The following is a 20,817-nucleotide window of genomic DNA, read 5'->3' as shown; positions in this document are numbered from 1 at the left end:
ATATATGAAATCAAATGATAATGGGCTCTATAAAGACTGATTAGAAGGGGAGGGAGAAGGAAAGGAGGATGAACAATTTTAGGTACAGAGAAAAGAGATTTCTCTTTTAGGGGGATGCAACTGTATAGACCTGAAATAAATAAGGGGAAAAAAGACAGAAATATCATTAGGTAAAGCAAAACTGAAATCTGTAAAGGCCTTGTAGCATGTTCACGAACAGAGAGAGGCCCATCCAATCAGAGTAGAGAAGGCAGAAGGAACATAGAAGTTATGGAGGTCAGAGAGACTTCAAGAAGCCCTAGCACTCTGCGCCTGGAGCATCACAGAAAAGATTCTGGAGTTTGGAGGAGATGCTGGGCAAGGGTTTCAGGAATGCAGGGGGACACAGCTGGCTTGTTTATAGGTATGGCTGTAACTATAGAGTTGATCATTAGGGCAGGATGGAAACAGGACAAGCTTTTCAATCACTGCTGTAAGAGTGATGACAATGGCTTAGACAAGAAGGAACGCCCTGGAGGCACAGAGGTACTGCACTAGAGTTGGAGTGGAGATGTCTGAGCAGAAAATAAGCAGCAGCACTAAACAGAGGCTGCTTTTTTGAAGCATTTTCATGGAGAGAGGAAAAGGCTGGAAGATAGTATGAAATCAAGGCAGGGTAAGTTTTAACCATGGAATAGAGTGTATTTCCTTGGTAGCTGATGTGAATAGTTCATTAGTGAAGAAAAAATTGATGCTGTAGGAAAAAGTTGAATTTTAGGAGAGATGCTGAATTAGTTTCTGTAAGGAAGTGCTACAGACTTGGTGGCCAGCCGAAGTGGATGCCATCAATGTTTTAGAGGCCCAAAGTTCAAGATCAAAATATCTTCAGGCCTGGTTTCTTTTGAGGCATCTCTCCTTCCCTTGTAGACGTCTGCTACCTCTCTCTGTTTTCCTTTAGTCTTCTCTCTGTGTACATTTGTGTCTTAATGACTTCCCAAAAGACCCCAGTCATACTGGATTCATGCCTCCTCAATGGCCTCACTTAACCTTATTACCTTTTTTAGTCCCTAGCTCTAAATACAGTCACGTTTTAACTTTCTGGGTGTTAGGACTTCAATATATAAATGTTGGGGAGATGCAACATGGCACATCATTAATGTCCTTTCGTAGGAGAGAACAAATGGGCTCCAGTGTATATTACAAGGTTTTAGCACACATATTATCAAAGGATGGAAAGAAAAATATATTGGAATAAATGTACATGGTTTTTAAGTTTAGTGGTGGAAACATATTTGAAGAAAGCTAGGTCATTAACTGCAAACAGGTAGAGGATGTGTTAGAGATTTCAGGAGAAAGAAAAAGAAGAAAAAGTTCATCTGAGAGAGTGGTAGAGTGACTGGTAAAAGGAAATGGAATTCTGGACAGCACTAGAGTTCACCTGCAGTTAATGGTGAGACCAATTCATATGGTATGTTTTTCAGCCTGTTGTGTCCAACTCCTTGGAAAGAACATGAGGTAGGCAGAAACTTGGGTTAAACCAGAATCATGATTTTGATGCACAAATGTGTTGGAAGGCAAGAAAGACAAATGAGTTGAAACCTATACAAGGCCCTGATTTTAATGATGGAATATAGAATTAAAACTATAAGGGCAAAGAGGGTGGAGAAAGGAGAGTGACAGCAAGACAGAGTAGGTTCACTTCTTCTAGAGTTGAGAAACTTCTAGAGACACAGCACAGGAGAGAGTGAGGGAGAAGCCAGGAAGCACTAGGTGAAGAGAGGAACAAGTTAAAGGAGGCTAGGAGTAGCTGCAGGTGTCAGCAGCCACAATACTGCAGGCTAAGTATAAGAACAAATGGTTAGGTCAGAGTAAAAGAGGCAAAAGATCCTGTCATTCAGAGCATGGATTGTCCCTAAGAATCTGAAGGTGTTATAAATAATTACAGGTGTTGGTTTCCTTTTTAAATGAGACATCACCAGCGTACTAAAGTAGCCAACAGACAAGAGGAGTGACCTGGAGATCTATAACAGACTATGAAAGAAAGGAGCTGGTGAGCGTGCACTCAGGATTGGCTGGGAGGAAGAAGAGGGGTGCAGGCAGGAAGGCAAAATTATCTGGACATGACTCTGGAGAGCAGGAAGAACAGCCACAAAGACACCCCAGGTCTGGTTAAGAAACAAGTTCTGCCTGAAAGCTCTGCAGACAGAATATTAGAAAGAGCCAGGCTTTGGTTAAGATAAAATCGGGGGTTAATGATCAAAGGGATTTTCTTGCTAAAGACTGACAGCGTATCCCAGAGGCTCTAGCACTGAAGTGTGATGTGCAACTGGGTAAGAAATTAGAGGAGACTTGGATGAGGAAAGCAAGAACAGCTCACCCTGGGCTTCCTGGCTGGCTGGGTGCAGTGAAGAGAAGAGAGGCGGGATGAAGACTAACAGTGCAGCATCAGTGGGGAAAGGGATGGAGGGTGACAGCTCTTCATGGAGATGGGCAGAAGCCACCCTATCCAGGCAGGAAACCAACTGCTAAACTGACACTCACTCTCAGGGCCCTGGCTGGGGAGACCGCTGCAGCTTCCTAGATGGCCTTCTATCTGGAGCTGGGAAGCCACAAAACATAGACATTAAGTAATTTGGAATATATTAAAGCAAGATTGCCCAGTGGCTTCCAACAGTGTACTCCTCTCAGAACTGCCCTGTCCCTAGATTTCTTGGTAAATGAGATTAATAGAAGTGTCCTATGTGTTGTTTTTTCTAACATAATATTCAGTCAGGTGTTTCTCCTCCATTTAATTTTATAGGTGGAACCACCCTACCAAGGATGTTGCTCACGGGAAACATGCAACTGCCACCACTATTATGGATTACTCAACTATATTGGATTATTTTATTCTGCTGAATTCACACACCTACAATATTTAAATGGCAATGGAATACCTATCTCTGACAAAACTAAACAAAATGAAGGACCATTTTGTATCTGTATACATATAAAATAGTGAGGATAGATATACAGCTACTTTCTCTTGATTCAATGAGAAGAAAGATTTGTGCTAATAGTGTTTTGACAGGATATCATGTCTGGATCTTGTACTATGAATAAGTACTATGAAGACAACAATGTGCAATGTATTAATTATTGTCACTGTCCTACTAACCTGTTTTGAAACTGTCTCATTGCTATTTGTTTCTCAATAAAATTAATTTTAAAAAAGCAACTGCCATTTAAGCATCCCTTACACTGCTCAGAACTAAAAATGACAGAGTTCCTTTAAGAGGTTCTTGTCAGTAATACAGGTCCAAGGAGTGCTGGTCATCTACCCCTTGACTCACTTTACATTTTTCAGCAAAGCACAAAGATTTTAGAGCCAAATTTGTAATGCTTATTATTCATCATTTTTATATCCTGCTACCTATTTCCCTTCTGTGTCCGAGAATGGGGGATTCTCGATAAACACTAAGAGAACATGAAGACTTCAACTCTTTCTCTTCTCTAAAATTATTCCCTAGAAACATGCCCTTCTTCCTGTAGCTATATACTGAAAATTTCTCCAGTATACACCACTCTATCTGGGGAAGGTGGAGAAAAACAGCGGGAGGGAAAGAAAAAAAGAGAAAGGAGGAGAGGAGAAGGATGGGAAGGGAACAGAAAGGGAGGGGAGCGGAGGGGAGGCCGAGGGAGAGGGAGGTGGAGAGGGTGAGGGCTAGGCGACAAGAGAAGAGGACAGAAGAGGAAAGGAAGGGAGGGACAGGGAGGGGAGGGGAGAAGAGAGGATAGTGAAGTATTTTTTCAAATTCTTTGTGTTCTTGAGCATCCTGGGAAAATATAACCTCAATGGAAGCAAAAGTACTCATTAGTATTTTGGCGACATCCACAGGTATTTTAACAAATACTATTGGAATTTAATCCACTTTAAATTTTTGGCCTATCAATACAGAATCTGATTCCTATCTCCTGAAGAAAACACTACAAATCTATAAGCCAAAAATAGATTTAATCAAAGATCCTTACAAAATTTCTATTCCTATAGATTATAGAATTTACTATTAAGCAACTATATCCTTAAATGGATATATAACTCATAGATAGTGAAAAGAACTACAAGTATCCATTCAAAATGTAGTTGTTTGAGTTATATAGTTGATAGCTGCAAGTGTACATTTTATTTATTTTATTTTTATTAAATTTATATTTATATAAGGATCTCTTTAAAAATGATACACAGGTTCATAAAAGTACATTCTAATGCAATTTTTCATTTGACATTACATGTCTAAATTGATTTAAACATTTATTTCCTCATTTATCTTTTCTCTTTTTTTTTTTGAAATTCCGTATTTGTTTATATATATATATATATATATATATATATATATACATTTAGTATAGGATATATATACATTTCGTATAGGATCTAGAGGGTCTAGCTACACAGATTGAAACTCATAATCCTTCTAATTTCAGCCTCTCAAGTGTTGGGATTATAGGCACACACTACCATGAGCAAACTCAGTTGCCCTCTCAGCATTCCCCAGGGGCAGGGCCAGCATGGCAAGCTGGGAATCAAACCCTGGTCCTTGCATCTGTCTAAGCAGGTGCTTTAATCTGCTGAGCTATCTGACCAGCCCTTTGAAATTCTGTATTCCCAATGCTTTATTTATTTATTTATTTATTTATTTATTTTATTGAGAAAGAAATAGTAGTGAGACAGTTTCAAAGCCAATTAATAGGACAGTTTCAATAATTAATACATTGTATATTGTTGTCTTCATAGTGGTTATTCATAGTACAAGATGCAGACATGATATCCTGTCCAAACACTATTAGTACAAATCTTTCTTCTCATTGAATTAAGAGAAAGTAGCTGTATATCTATCTGAACTATTTTGTATATACAGATACAAAATGGTCCTTCATTTGTATCCCCTTTTTTATTTAATTTTGTTGGAGATGGGTATTCCATTGCCATTTAAATATTGCAGGTGTGTGAATTCAGCAAAATAACCCAATATAGTCCAGTAGTCCATAATAGTAGCGGGTTATCCATAGATCTGGCAATGTCAGAAGTTGTTGACTTAAGCCTCTTACAGCTCATCATATTAATATGGCCTTACTTTTCATTCCCTGTTATTATACTTTTCTGTTGGGTGGTTAAGACCAAGATAAAGTAAGACCTATATAACAAGAAATGAAACTTTTGTATCTGACATGGTCAGTCAAATCACCTCAGAATTTAGTCTGAAATCCTGTACCTCAGTATGTAGATCTTTTGTCAGTGTCAGCCATGTAGGTGAGTCACGGCCACTGCTTGACCAATTTGCTCTCTGTGAAAGCCTGAGAGAATGTTTTACTCCATATGACTCTCCTTAGGCGCACTCTACATGATTGATCACATTACTCTGTGGCCCCATAATCTCCTTGATCAGAAAAACTGGGACACAACTGAATTACAGGATGTTACAGTACAGATTCTCTTATGTCCTAAGTCCTCACTGACTTTGAAAGGCTAGAGCCAAACCGTTAGCTGTCCTTGTAGTCCTTTTTTTTTCTAATTTTTGGTCTGCAAACTTAAATTGTTGACCCTCCAGAAGAGAAACTTCTCATTTAGCATGTCTTCGTAGCAAAATATTTGAAACGCTTCTTTTGGCTTTTTGAAATATATAATATACATTACCTAAAGTCTACTTGCAGTAAAGGAAGATGACAGAACATTATATTGTTCTCCTTCTGAACAATAGCTCAGTATCCAGTGACCTACTTCTTCCTGTCCTCTACCTCTGGCCTCTGGAAGCTCCCATTCTGCTTTGAACTACCATCTCCAAGATAAATTTTTCAAGTTTTACAGATGAATGAGATCATAAGGCATCTGTCTCTCTGTACCAGGCTTGCTGCACTTAACATGTCCAGTTTTGTAAAATTTGTTACAAATGACAGGATTTTATACTTTCAGCAGGTATAAATTTTAAATAAAACCAAACTCACAAATACTCAATGAACACCCAAAATTTTATGCACTCAAAACCTGGGAAGCAGATTGTGGTAAAATCATCCCTCCCCTTTATGGATATAAATGCCTGTGCTTCTCCAGATCTCCATGAAAACACCTAAAACTTTCACCAATTGAGGCTCTCAATATTAGTCTTTATAGTTTAGCTGCCAATAAAGGAGACCCAGCATGGCCACCCCACCCCAAATCCCTCAAGATTGCTGTGTATGTCACAGCATGCAGACTTGTAGGGCAGCAACTCTGTACGGACTGCCAGCCTAACCAGAAGAAGGACCAGAGCATTCATCCCACTGACCCCATTGCTGTCCCTATCCTAGTAACAACTGGTACAGGGTGTCTCTGGAGGTTTAAGGAAGTCTTCTCCTTTTAAGGATGGTCCAAGGATCTCACAATAGGCATTTTAGGTCCTGAAACAGGAAGAGATTATTTGGCTATTTAGCCCAACCTTTCACAATTGAAGATACAGAAGCCCACACAATGGGAATCTGTCCTTATCAGAGTTCACCCAGCAATCCAATTTTCTGGAAACTAACTGCAGCTTCAAGTGGGATTAAATCCTCTATTATTGTCCATGTTGTTAATCATACCTTGATAGTATTTCATGAACACCTGCTATAGATAAGACAATAAATTTCAGAATGTGCAAATACTGTATATATATATATATATACATATATATATATATATATATATATAATTCTATTTCAATACCAATGATTTTATCTAACTGGCAGGATAATGATTAATTTTTATTTTACCTGAAAGACTCAATGAAGTAAAAGAAAAGGAAAAGAAAGCACGCTACTGGAATCCTAGGAGGCAGATTCCTGTTCTTCTCAATTGGTGAGTTTGCAATCAAGATAAGCATTAAAGCCAGGGGCAAAAGCAGCACTGGCTCATAACTGGTGCATGTGAGATTCTCGTTCCCCTACAGAGAAAAAAATGATTAAAGATTGCTATCATTTCCTTCCTAAGCAACAAGAGCACTCTTGAACCAGTTTGGAAATAGCTAAATTTAATTTTCAAATAGAAGTTTCTGGATTCTATTTTATTTTAAGCTGAAAGTTGCCCAAACTCCTTTAGATATGAGATTTAAGAATGAAGGCCACGCTAACTCTCAGAGGGAGATTTCCCTTCTCGGCAGAGCTAAGCGCTATTTCCAAAATATCTGGCTGTGTCTTAAAAGTCATCCATGACAGGTGATAATTAATTACATCTTGAGTTCTTCCGGAAACCCGAATGCCATTGGCATATAGAGACAGCATTCATGCAGTATGTATTGTAGAGGACTACAACACAAATCCTGGGCATCATGAATTAAATTTAATATTTTGTAGTTCTTCTTTAACTAAACAGAGTAGATGCAGAAACTATTTTAAGTTAAAATATATCTCTGTGTAAAATAAAATGAAGTCGCTGAGTGTGTTTGTCAAAGAAGAAAGCAGCATTCAGGTCACGTGTGGCACTAATTGAACATTAAAAAAAGAAAAGATGTTTTGATATAAAAATAATCAAACACTGACACTTAAATAATTTCTACCATGGGTTATATCCAAAATAATGATGATGATAATTGCAACAATAACAGTTACATCCACCCTTGAGTGTGCATATACATGCCACGTGGGAAAGGGAAATTGTCGGTGGGTGACTTTTAATTGGATAAATTGATCTGTGTAACATATCTCAAATTTTATGTCATCATTTCCATTTCAATAAAATGTCAAATTTAATCACTGGAAAATGTTCTGTTCCTATGGCAAGAGAGAAGAGACAAAGTAGATGAGTATACTCAACAGTTTAGAGAGAATAAGCTCACATTTCGGACAGTTGTAATTTGCTTAAAATATCTTCAATTGCATTCTGCCTACCAAACCAGAAGTGATAAAGCAATAGACCATGAGTCAAATTAGTCTCAGACTAGCTTCATTTGGTCTAAGCAATAAATTGTCTGCTGTTTTGCTGTTGTCATTTTTGCTTTTCTTTTTAAAGAATATTGGAATAGCCTTGCAAGTGTTGAACGATTCGGCATTTCATACCCAGGCAAATTATTGTCATGTGCAGGCAAATTCGCTTTGATAGCAACTGTTCAGTTTCTATGTACGTTTTTGTTGTTTTATTTTCGTTTTGATCCCTGCTCTAGATCAGTTTCTTCAACTGCCAGCCAGCATTCATTCAAAGCTATAAAATGTATTTAGGAGCGCTGGAGCCAACATCATTTCCCACAAGCTAGAAGACAGTAAAAATTAACAGAACAACCCATAAGCATTTCATATAACATTTGTTCATCTGCAGGTATATGCGTATGTGTATGGACACAGACAGAATACAAGTAAAAATGCATTTTTACTGTGAGTAATAGTCTGAAATTTTTTTGGAAAACACTGTTCTGCGAAGTAGCTCAGAGGGAGTAAGATCTTTCTTAAGTTTATGGGTTCAGATTTTACAATCACAGATGTACAATTATTCTACAACTATGTCATTCAACAACACAGATTAGATTCATTCCACAAATATTTATTTCTGCTACTGTGTATGCTATGAATTTTCTAATACGTCTGTCTTCATAAGCTAAAATGTGATAGCTTAAGATATGTTCTTAAAATATTCGATTACCTGAAAGGTACAATAGACTCTGTGAAAGTGAAAGAATTTATTGGATGGGAAGGAAAAATGGGGGTGAATAAAAAGGCAAAAGACAGAAGTAAAGACATATTTATGCATACACACAGGATAGTTTGGATAAACTGTACTGCTGATTTCTGCTGCTCTTGAAAGAAGCAATTAATGCTTAAAACTGTTTTTATTCTTATTTTTTCTTTTTAATTTCTTACAACTTTTTCTTAGATGCTGTTTTATTCTTTCTTTAGCCAATTTTGCAGCTTTATATCTGGTAACCTAAATAACAAATTTGAGGATAACATGATTCGATACAGCAACCACTGTCAGGTTCCTATTACTTTGCTTAATGAAATTTTGTATGATTTCCTAATGATTTGGGTTTTTTTACTCTTTTGTATTCTTTAACAATAAAAAGTGAAACCCAATAGGTCATTTCTTTTCCCTAGGCCGAGGTCTACCCATTTCCAACTCCCCTTCCTGTCAACTCTTCATTGCTCACTATGGGTCAAAGCAAAGAATTGTTTTTCTTGCCACCTGCCCAAGCCACACATTCAGCGTATGTATTGGATAACTGGCATCTCTTCTATTGTTTTGTTAGTATTTAAATCTTATTGATAAGCATAAAAAATCTTAAGCATTCACAATATATCCCTGCCTTCTAATAAGGACAGTTGGCCACACCGCTCACTGTGGAGCCCTTTCTGTGCTATGCGGAGTACCAAGAGGAGGTACGGAACCTAAAACGCAGCAAGAATGGAGTAGGGTGTGCTCCGTGACCAAAAGTGTCTTTGTATCCTGTGAAATGAAGAAAAGACCTAGAGGGCAGAGGATGAGGAAGAGAGGGTGGTGATGACCCAAAAAGGAAAGCCAGTTAATCTGGAGTTTGGTAAAGAGATTTTTAAAAAGGAAAATTTAGAGTTTTCTGAATATTAAAACTGTTCTCCTTTGGTACTTCAACAGACCTTTGGGGAAAGTATTTTATTGTATTACAACATTTTATAAAGTTCTCTTGCGGAACTATGATGCTTCTCTGTGCCCCTGGGTACCTCAACTTTATAACTATATATTTATATTTCCTAGATCTGTGACCAGCCTTCCCCATTGAATTGTGACATTCAGAGGAAGTGGTTTGGACTCTTTGCTGACCCATGACACACACACACATCCTGGGATTCATACCAAAGGGCTCCTTCTTGCTCCTCCCAGCAGGGCAAGTTCTGTGCATTTGCAGGTAACACTCCACTGCCCGGAGTTCAGTTCCTGTTGTGGTTTCTGATGGAGTGCTGCAGATTGAACACAAGGCCTTTTACCTGAGCCATACCTTGAACCTTTTCTAAAATGTATTGTTTTTAATTTTGAGTCAAGACCTTAGTATGTTGCCTAAGCATGCTTGGAACTTGCAATCCTCCTGCCTCAGCCTCCCAAAGTGTTGGGCCTGAACCACTGGGTTGTCCCTCCCAGTTGATTTCAGTGTTTATCACATTTAAAATCTAATTAACAATTTAAAAATAAATTTTAAAATTATCAGGTTAAAGACACATGCCAAGTACATATTTGTTGCTTAACCACAAGTATTTGAAGAAGAAAGATGATTAAAGTTATCTATAGGGGCTGGGGAGATGGCTCGGTGGAATAAGCGCTTTCCTGGCAAGCACAAGGGCCTGAGTTCAATCCCCAGTTCCACCAAAAAATAAAAAAATAAAAAATAAAGTTATCTATAGACCAACAGAGAAATTACTTAGAGCAGCGGGCACACAGCACTTTTCTATCTGTAAGATGCAAGGAAAATGAATATGAGGCTGCCTCACTGCTCCCTGCATTAGGAAGTGGCTGCCACAGGACTTTCTAGCACTGCAGCTTCACGGGCAGGTAGATAGTTGTGTGTGCACAAGAGCCCTAAAGGGCCAGCCAGCCGCCACATGTAGCCTAGCAACTCAGGAACAATAAACTACCCAATGCATTCAATGCTACGTGAGAAAGCCTAAGAGGTGCCCCTATCATCACATTTAAGGAAGCATTCTCCAACAAACAGTGCCAAGCACATGGTATTGCTGTGTCTTAAATTCGCCTTTTATTGATGATATCCCCAAACCAATAAATATTATTGAAACAATAAATGCTTACAGCATTTAGAATATCCTTTCATATGAACTGACAGCTCTGGGCCATTAGTTCTATTTCTGTAAGTTGTTTGTATTATGCAGCACTAGCCAGTCACCGAGGTAATAATGGGCTTTTCTTTGATGTACCTTGATCGCCACATCTGCTTCAACTCCTCTACCAGATGTTCTTATTTATTTATACTCTTTACTTAAGTCTTTGAGATACTTCTGCTCTGGGGAACGACATATTAGTACAATAAACTACATTACACAGAATGTCGTGCTCACCAGAATTAAACATAACTGCCTCAATCAAGCACAAGTCATATGATTTTAGACGTTTTCTAAATGTATATGTATAAAGAGCTCTTAAAGCCTTAATAATTCAGATTAGGCCTCAGAAATATTAATATAGCCTTTGGTACAACATGGCCTTTTATAAATTTCTTTGGCTGTGGAAAATTTTCTAATGTACTCACCCCAGTAACATCTGTGATCATCTTTTGCCTGTAACTGTACCTGAATCACCTCTAAAATTATTTCCAGAAAATGATTCTACTTGTGAATCTGTACTGAGCACTTACCATGTATCGGGAACATTCTTTGCATTTTACAAAAAAACTCAATGCTGCATGTAAGGCAAATACCATTATAATCCTAGTGTTAGAGCTGAAGGGAGTTCAGTTTCTGGAGGGTTACATATCTACAGGGCGGAGCAAGGGACCGGGCCCACGCCTACCTGGCTCTTCCCTGACTTCCATGCTTTGGTGGAGCACCACTGTAGCATCACATGCAGTTGTTTCCCATGTAAGTCAGGCATATATTCTTAGACACGCCCAACCAGGAAAGAAAGCATCTTATAGTTTCTCCATGCAGGAAGTTCCATGAAATTGATTTGTGGGATTTGAAAGCAGCTAATGGAGCCTAGATTAGCACCTGGGACTGATTCCCACAGGCCTTTTTTCTCAAGCAGGGGGATGCTTATAGTAAAAAAAAGTGGTATATTCTCCTGAAACACTTATTTTCCCTCAGTTATAAGTAGTTTAATATATTAATTTTATTAAACTATAAATATTAGGGAATGAGACAATATTTGTTTGAACTACACGACGCTCTTCTTTTTTTTTTTTTCAGTACCAGGGATCAAACTCGGGACCTTGCACTTGCCAGGCAGTCACTTATGCTGCTCAGCCCTCTCCCTGGCCCGTTTGAATTTTTAGGTTTAAAGTGAAATTCCGAGAATAATCCTTTCTGAGAAAACTGCCTCGGGCCTCCTGGGAGTCAGCCTTCTCCCTTCTGACTTCATGCTGTACTGTGGGCCCACGGCTATAAGACTGGGGGAACCTCTGAAGGTCTTAAATAGGTTCTCGTGACATTTCATTATGGTGACAGATTGCAAGATGAATGTGCATCCACATGGCTGCACTGACAAAGGTTCTACAATCTGAGGTACAGGATCTCAGGATAAATCCTGAGGGGATTTCACTGACCTTCTCAGACCAAAATGCTACAACTCTTGTTGCACAGGTCCTGCTTTACCTTGGTCTTAACCATCCAGTAGAAAAGTATGAAGATGAAATACAGGAAATAAAGCCATGCTGTTATGTTGAGCTGTGGGGGACTCAGGTCAATAATTTCTGACATTGCCAGTTAAACAGAAGACCCAATGCTATTATGGGCTACTGGACTCTTAGAACATTTTGCTGAGTTTACACGCCTATAATATTCAATAACGGAACTTAGAAAAAATGGGGTATACAGATGAATGTCCATTTTGTATCTGTGTATTCAAAGTGGTTAGGATAGATATATAGTTGCACTCTCTTAATGAATAGAATGATTTGTTCTAATGGTGTTTGTAAATAGGATCTCAAGTCCGCATCTTAAAGGCCTGAGCTAGGGCCATGCCCCAAAGCCCGCAGCACCCGGTATTCCCAGGCAGTCTCCCATCCAAGTACTAACCAGGCCCGACCCTGCTTAGCTTCCGAGATCAGACGAGATCGGGCGCGTTCAGGGTGGTATGGCCGTAGACACAAGTCTGCATCTTGTACAGCAATTAACCACTAAGAAGAATATATACAGTGTGTTATTTGTTGAAACTGTACTTCCGATTTGATTTGAAACTGTCTCATTGCTGTTTATCAATAAAATTTTGGAAAAAAAAAAGATGAATGTGCAAGAAAGAAGAAGAAAGATGAAAAAAGTTTAAAAATCTGGCAAGGACAAAATAAGTGAGGTATAAAAAAAATAATCTAGCTGACCATTTTACGCACATGCGCATACGTACACACCTAGTGCCGCAAAACACGGACGAGAAAAGGGAAAGGTGAGTATCCAAGCATCACCTTGGTCTGCCCCTCTACAGCCTCACTGGCTCCTTCTTCTCGGCAGTAAATGTTGGCCGCGATTCTGCAGGCCAGCCTTGCTTTGCTCATGCGAACTGCCTTCCAAGCTGAGCCTCTCTGACTGCGACCCCGGCGGAACATTTTCTCACCCTGGGCGGTTTGCCACGGTCATACCGTCACGGCCATTGTTTTCAGAGGAGTCCTACCTAAATTGGAGGTGTCTGCATACGGGGGGCTCTCTGTAGCCCGATAAGGACACATGTGTGGAGAAAGAGGGTTGGGTGGAGGGGAGGAATGTTGGATTCTGTTCTCCTTTTCAGTTCGCAGTGGCTGTTTCAGGATGTGAGGGACTTCCACTGGGGAGAGAGATTTATCACTTATTTCCTGGGGAAGGCAATTTTCTCTCAAGTGTGAGCGTTTAGATAAGGGCATCCAAAAAGTCACTAATTTCTTGCCTTAGTGACTTGAAAGAGAAATGTAAATCTAGCCTGCATCCCCCCCTCCCTCCCGCCCTCCAACATGAGTAGTGGTGTACGCTCCAAAACCAGGAGGCGAAGCCCTGTGCGCTGCCTCCCGGCAGCCAGCAGTGCACAATCACCCGCTGAAGCAAGCAGTCTTCGCAGCAATAAACTAACCCAAATTCTTCAAGGGCTTTTGGAAACCCATTGCGATAAAAGCACAATGACACAACGGTTTACACAGTAAGTGGCCCGGGTATGCCTAGTCCTACTGCCCTCCTTATACTTGTACGTGCCCTGCCACAGTGCTGGTTGAGGATCTGTGCTCTGTTTTGCAGCTGTCCCACTGAGCATGGAAGGGCTTCCTAATACCTTGAAGCTTTCTTTTGTTACTTCCCTCCCTGGGCAGTTTCATCCACACCCACTGCTGTCATAACAGACAAGTCCCCATCTATAAGTGGATCTCTCTGGTGAGTGCCTCCTCGTGTCAGCACCTCTACAAACATCTCTTGAACAGACTCCAGCTTCCAAAGACTAGACTCATTGCCTTTGCTCCTACACCCTGTGCATCCTGGTGTGGCACGTATTCTGATCACTGATACCACTTTCCACTCACTTTCTCAAGGCAGAAGTTTTGTTCTTCTCTCTTGCCTTCCAGTTTGTTACATTAGTTGTCAGGCCAGGCAGCCGGAAGCCTTACCCACTTCTAGAAGGTGTCTGCTTCATTTCCCCCTAACCCCACCTCAATCACCATCCAAATTGTTTTTCTGCTTCTGAGGGTTTTCTGTTTTGTTTTGTTTTGTTGCTTTGTTTTGCCTAATTTCTTATCCCTACCTTTGTATAACTGCCAGAAGGGAATATTCTCAAAAGCGTGTCTACTCATCTTATTAACTTTAAAAAAAAATTTTCTTAAGTTACCTGAGAAGAAGGTCAAACACTTTAGCATATTTTACAATGCACTTCACAAGCTAGGGCCTCCTTACGACTCTGGCTTTCATACCTACAACCTTAACTGCACATCACAATCCAGACATAGGAAAGTACTTTCAGTTTCCTGTGACTGTGCCTTACCTACTGTGTTCGCTTTGCCTAGGAACAGCATCTGTCTGTTGCTGTAGCTAGCCTCACTTTCCTGCCACTATCAGATGAGCGAGGTGGGCCTAGGAGAAAGGCGAGCAGTGCTATCTCTCTTGCTTCCGCTGGTCGCAGCTCTACATCTGCTTGACATCACTTTCTTCTCTGATCTTTACTCTTTTCATTGCCAAAAACAAGTCAGGCATGTCTCCCAAGTCCTCCAACTGTATCCAACCCTAAATTACCTTTATTTTATTTTTTGCATTGTAACTGCTTTTTATGTGTCTTCCCCATTTAAGTATGAGTCTTATGAGGACGGGGACCTCACATCATCCCTATTTGCCAGTCCTGTAGCCAGTTACTATGTTGAGCATACATGCAAAATGAATACAGCTGCAGCCCTGTGAGAGTCAGAGAAGACACCCTTGCAGAATCAGTGAGGTTTGACCTGGGAAGAGACCCATGAATCATGATGCTAAAGCCTTCATTTTACAAAGGAAGAAATTGAGGTCAAGAAAGGCAAAGCAAGGCTGTTTCTCAGAATTACACAAGCAGAAAAGGCATCCCGGTATCTTATTTTTAGCTTGTATCAGTTGTCAGTGTAATGAAACATAAGCTATGCACCAATGACATTTAAAATTCAAGCCAAACAATGTAAAATGTCAATCAAAGTTATTTTATAACTCCTTGTAAAATGAAATATATATCAAGTTTTCATAAGATATCTTTCTTAAGTCATTATGTTAGCCTGCTCCGGCACACAGTCACCACATTTCACAGTTGAAACAGCAGGGGAACTACAACAAGAATAAGCAGAGATTCAACTACGAAAAGGAGTGTTTTCTACTTTGTGATTCTACTTAGCTAAGCAGAACCTTTCCAGCAACTTCTGGAGAGGACAGAACAGAAACCACTGGCCACTTCTCGTCACTTTTCCTCTGTAACTACAGAGTCAAGACCTCTGTGAGAGTCACTGAAAGAAAAAACAAATAGGGATTTTCATGAGGATGGGGACAAGGTGTGGAGTTTCTTCCAGGTAGTAGAAGATTTTGTCTGTGAAGCGATAAGTATTATGTGAAAGAATTTTCATCTTTGCAGTCCTCAAGCAAAGGAGCTAAATAAAATGATAATTCATTAAGCTTTAAAATTTAATATCAAATTTCCAAAATATCGAATTGCAATCCATTAGTTCTGTTTTCATAAAGAAAGATAATGTTAAAAATGAGGAAAGAGATACATAGAAAATATTTTTTCTAAATTAAACTTATTTTGACCACCTATTTTACTATTCGGGGAAAAGCCCACCTAACACGTTAAATCGCCACAAATAGAAAGTGTGAAACAAGTGAGGACCATATGAGATCCTCCACTGAGAACTCGACTGTCTTATTTTCTGTCCCAACCTTCAGCCTCTCTGAAAAGACGTAAAACCATTGGTGTGCTGGCTTTTGTTTTGCATAATACAAGTAGTTTGGCAGGAGAAATTCTATGTTCCATAGCATTTGCCAGTTTTGGTTGTAAATACTTCCACCTTCACCTACGACACATTACCAAGGGCAATACAACCTTACAGAAGGATGTACAGGGGTTCCAGGATGAATGGAGTTAGCTCCAACACACAGGCGCCTAAAGCTTTGGGAGTGCCTGATCCTAAGAAGAACCCTTCAGTGTAGCTCTTGACACAGTGGGACTTCAGGTCTTTCTTGCTTGAAGTCTAAATGGTCTGTATCAGTCATGATTATGTAGGTTAGGCTGTGTAACAAGTTAACTCTAAGAGCTCTATGACTTAAAATAACAGATAGTCTCACACAGGTCTGTGAGGAGGGCATTCCACTTACGAAAGTTGCTGAGGACCCCAGACCAATAAGGGGCCCCACATCTGGAAAGTGCTAGTGACAGGGAAGGGGAGCATACAGATTTGCACATGGGCTTTTTAGCATCTCAGCTCAGGTTTCATTGGTAAGAGCGAGCTCATGGTCCCAGCTAAGAGCAATGATTTTGACAAACGTGAAAAGGCAGATGGCATCTTCAGTGAGCCTCACTGTCTCTGTTACACTCATGATGATTTCAGCAGATGCCCACTCCTCTAGATGGCTGAGGAAACAACATAGTCATGAAATCCAGTAGGCTTCAGTGGAATGAAAAGAACTGCCTCTAAATGGCTTGGGAAAATCAGAAACTCAGCAAGAATCTTGAAATGAGAACTTTTAAAATATCAAAAATATTCATGTGCTAAACAAATTAAACAAATTGATTTTTGATGAGAAAGAAGATTCACAGCTTGGCATAAACAAATCTCAAGAAAGCTTAATTGTAGTCCTCTGACCGCACTTCCAAAGTGGTGCAGTTACTATAAATTGGATGTCTAAATAATAAAATAGCAATTGGCATTTTCTCTGCCCAAGTCTGGATCCCAGGGTGGTTTTTCAGGCAGATAGAGCATTTCAAGGAGTAGGCAGATCCTCAGAGTTCAAGTTTCTTTGACATAAGGAAAGTGTAAGTCTCAAGGGACCGTGGATTTCCAGGAATTCTTGCCTAAAACCACGGCATTTCATTTCAGTTCAACAGATGTACAATTTGTCCCCCGTGATGACCAGGTGTGCAGGCTCTTCTCGGGTGTCTACAGATGAGACATCAGCAGGTCCTTCAGACTCTACCACTGTCTGTATCTCTGGGTTGATTGGACATATAGTCACCTTAACCACCCCTACCCTAAAATCAAAACTAGCAATTTAAGGTAAGCATCAGAAGAACGTAGTTTCAATTCTTACCTGGCCCTTACCTCATCAGGGGCATATGGACATTTCTCTTAATCTGTAGCACCTTCATTGCCATGTCCAAATTGAAGAAGTCCAACCACAGCTATAATTTTCACACTGTTTTTTCAGGAGCTTATTCGCATAAGGAGAAAAAGCTAACAGGCAGGGCTATAGGACCCCATCGTAATCTCTAACCAGAGCAGATATGTTTGTTCATGTATTAGGTTATGGAGCACTTCTTTGCTTTTTGTTTTTCAAAGTGTTGTCATTGCTTCAAACAAAAAAAAAAGCTTTTATTAAACAGTATCTTTTTTAAAAAAGTTTGAAAACTATGCAATTAGTCCAAACTACTTGGGACAGGTACAGAAACTACTACGGACTGGTGGCACTTCTAGCTCTAGAGGAAAGGCCCCACATGGCTCGCGTGGCTCTGCGAGGATGCATCCCTTCCCCAGGGGCAGTTATCCAGGGTCCCAGCTCTCTCACAAGGTCCAGGCTTCTGTAACTGCAGCGTCTGACTCAACCTCCACCATCTACAGCACTCTAGTCTGTTATAATGAGGCTCAGTCCTAGTAAGTAGCCTACAGAGGAACAGGCAGTAGGACTTCCCTGTATTAAATGTAAAAGACCACTGCCTGTTTGGAGAGCATATGGTTTGGAATATTTCCACAGAATATTAAATCATACAAGAATTTTCACTCATCTTCATCTTGCAGGTCACAACATGACTTTTCTCTAATGAATTCTTTATATTGGCAACTCTTCTGTTTTCCCTCCTTCCTCCCCTGGTTCCTCCCTTCCACTGCCCCCACCCCAGCCTGCCTTGAAGCAGCAGCCCCCTCTGCTTTCGTCTCTATGTGGGAAGCATGTGGTAATACTTTTCCCTGATTTAAGCCTTGAATGTGGTCTACACCTGCGAAGGCCTTCCAGCAGCAGCTCAGTGGGTGTCGCAGCAAGGTCGTGCTCCAGTGGTGCTATGTGCACTCTCTGGCTCTCACTCACTCGCCATGGTCCTGCCAGCGTCTCTCCCCACCGCCCAGGCACACATGGAACCCGCAGATGTTGTTTATGTTCTGTGTATCACTCCTGCTTCCACCAACAGATGGCCTTGCCCACCTCAGGGTGTCCTTCTTCATGAAGGACAGGGCTGGCTACAAGACCTGTGGCACCTCAAAACAGAAACAAAGAAGCAGAGAAAGGCAGATTGCAAGGACAAAAAAGAATAGAAGACTTGAGACTTTAGGACAAGCATTATCCTTAGTGTTTAATTGGGTGAGGTTGATAAGATTAACCCCAAATTACTGTGTAAGAGCAAAACCAAGACCCAGAGAAGTCAAGGGATGTGTCCAGACCACAAAGCCAAGAAGAACAGAACTAAGATTTAATTCCAAACCTTAATTGAATCCCAACAGTCCTGTTGTTTTTCCAAGGAGTAATTGTTTTGGCCCACCCATCTTGCCATACCTATAAACACAGGTACTGTTCTAGGTACCCTGGAAGCATTCCCATTGCTACAGTGGCCAGAAAAGGCGGGCTTTGGTGCAGTCAGCTCATGCACCTAACAAATGTCACATACTCAAACACAGGGAAACTAACATAAAAAAATGATTATGTCCAAATCAGTTATTCTCCATGATTTTCAAGGATAGCATCTCCTTATAGATTTCCACATTTGCAGAGTAGAAATAAATGCTTGTTGCTACGATTTGGTTCTGGAATGTTCTCCGAAGTCCTTGTGTTAAAAGGTTGTTTCCCAGCATGTACAGTTGAGAGATAAAAGAAGCTAAGAGGTGGGACTTGGAGGGAGAGTCCCCCAAGGGGATTATGGGAACTTGACCTTTTCTATGCTTTCCTCTGCTCCCCATCAGTGAGATGAGTAGCTCAGCTCTCACATATGTTCCAGGCCATAAAGGGCTGGTTTTCCCCAGAGCAATAGTACCAATGAACAATGAACTGAATCTTTTTAAACCATGAACCAAGTTAAACCTTCCTATTTTATATTTTGATTATCTCGGACATTTTGTTATAGTAGCTACCACACTCAGCTTCCCAAGCCCACTATGCTCCGGCTCCTTTCCACCTTTGTTTCTGCTCCTTGAGTTATATGAAGTCTCTACCCTGTGAATCTCCTTACAACTTCTCAAACTATTGTCTCACACATATGTGCTGTTCCCTCTTCCCCTCCTCCTCTTCTTCCAATTCCTGTAGTGCTCAGCCAGTGTCTTATCTCCTGGGAAGCCACTCTCCACGTCCCTTACGATCAACCATCGCATCACACATCAGCTTAATTACTGGTCCTCTTGCTCTGACCACATTGCAGTGTGGTTCCCTGTTGAGTTAGTGATTGTCACCATCAGACACTCCTTTCCTGAAAGTATGGAAGCTATTTTACTTTTTTTTTTTTTGTGGTACCAGGGATTGAACTCAGGACCTTGTGCTTGCCAGGCAGGCACTTATTCTACTGAGCTATCTACCCAGCTCTACATAACTTTTTTTGATCTCAAGTTTACTATAATATCTAAAAAAGGCAGAGGTCAAAATTTTTGTTGAATGTATAAAACAATGAGGAAATAAAGGTAAAGGAAAAGAAGGGAGGGAACAAAGTGGAGGGGAAAGGAAGGGAGAAATGAAAAGAAGTAAAGAGAAAGGAAGGAAAGGTGGGGAGGGAAGGGAAGAAATACAATTAAGGCAATAATAAGACTTATTTCCCCTTTTCTTTTAATGTGGTCTCTGAGACTCATCCTCTTTCATGGCTTTCAGGGCAGTCTGTGTGGAATTTGTTTTTATTAAGAAATAGCTCACATCTTGGATATTTCAGTTTTCTATCAGACCCCCCCCTTTGCATTTGTCTGTTTGAATCTTTATAAATTAATAGTGTTAGTCTAACAAAAGCAAAAACAAAAAAGTGAGACTCTGTTCATACTAAAGGGCAATAGTCTAGCAATGCCATCTCCAAATAAATATTTAGAGTTCAACAGGTTTCAAATCTGAAAAAAAAAAAAAATGACCTGATAGAATTTTTTGAATGTCAAATTAATTTCTTTGTGTGAATTCTTCTTATATAATCTAAAGAATCTTCCTTGCAAGAAAATAAAGCCAATATTTGTCATTTTAATATTTTAATAATAAGGGCTGGGGATTTAACTCAGTGGTAGAATGCTTGCCTAGCAAGCTGGAAGCCCTGGGTTCAAACCTTGACACCAAAAACAAAAAAATAAACCACATCTAGTAACAAACTGACCTCAAGTTACTTTCTTTTATTTATTTATTTATTTATTTATTTATTTATTTATTTTTGACATCAGTTATTTTTATTTTAAAGAAAAAAAATAAAAAGAATGGTACAAAATCTCAAAACAAGATTTTAGGAGAGTAACAATGGTTAGTACATTGTGTATTGTTACTGCCAAAGTAGTTTCTCATATTATAAGATATAGGCAAGAAATAATAAATAAACAACATAGGTACAAA

The 20,817-nt window shown here is 39.9% G+C and overlaps 1 non-coding gene across 1 annotated transcript; it reads right to left on the bottom strand.

The window, feature by feature from the left end:
* Positions 1–12,623: 12,623 nt before the first annotated feature.
* On the bottom strand, positions 12,624–12,742 carry LOC111814535. Its single transcript, XR_002819501.1, has one exon. It is a non-coding gene; the product is annotated as a 5S ribosomal RNA (ribosomal RNA).
* Between the last annotated feature and the right edge of the window lie 8,075 nt (positions 12,743–20,817).

Source organism: Octodon degus, unplaced genomic scaffold, assembly GCF_000260255.1.
Source record: "Octodon degus isolate 3935 unplaced genomic scaffold, OctDeg1.0 scaffold00349, whole genome shotgun sequence".
Taxonomy (NCBI): domain Eukaryota; kingdom Metazoa; phylum Chordata; class Mammalia; order Rodentia; family Octodontidae; genus Octodon; species Octodon degus.
This window is presented reverse-complemented; position numbering and strand designations above follow the sequence as displayed.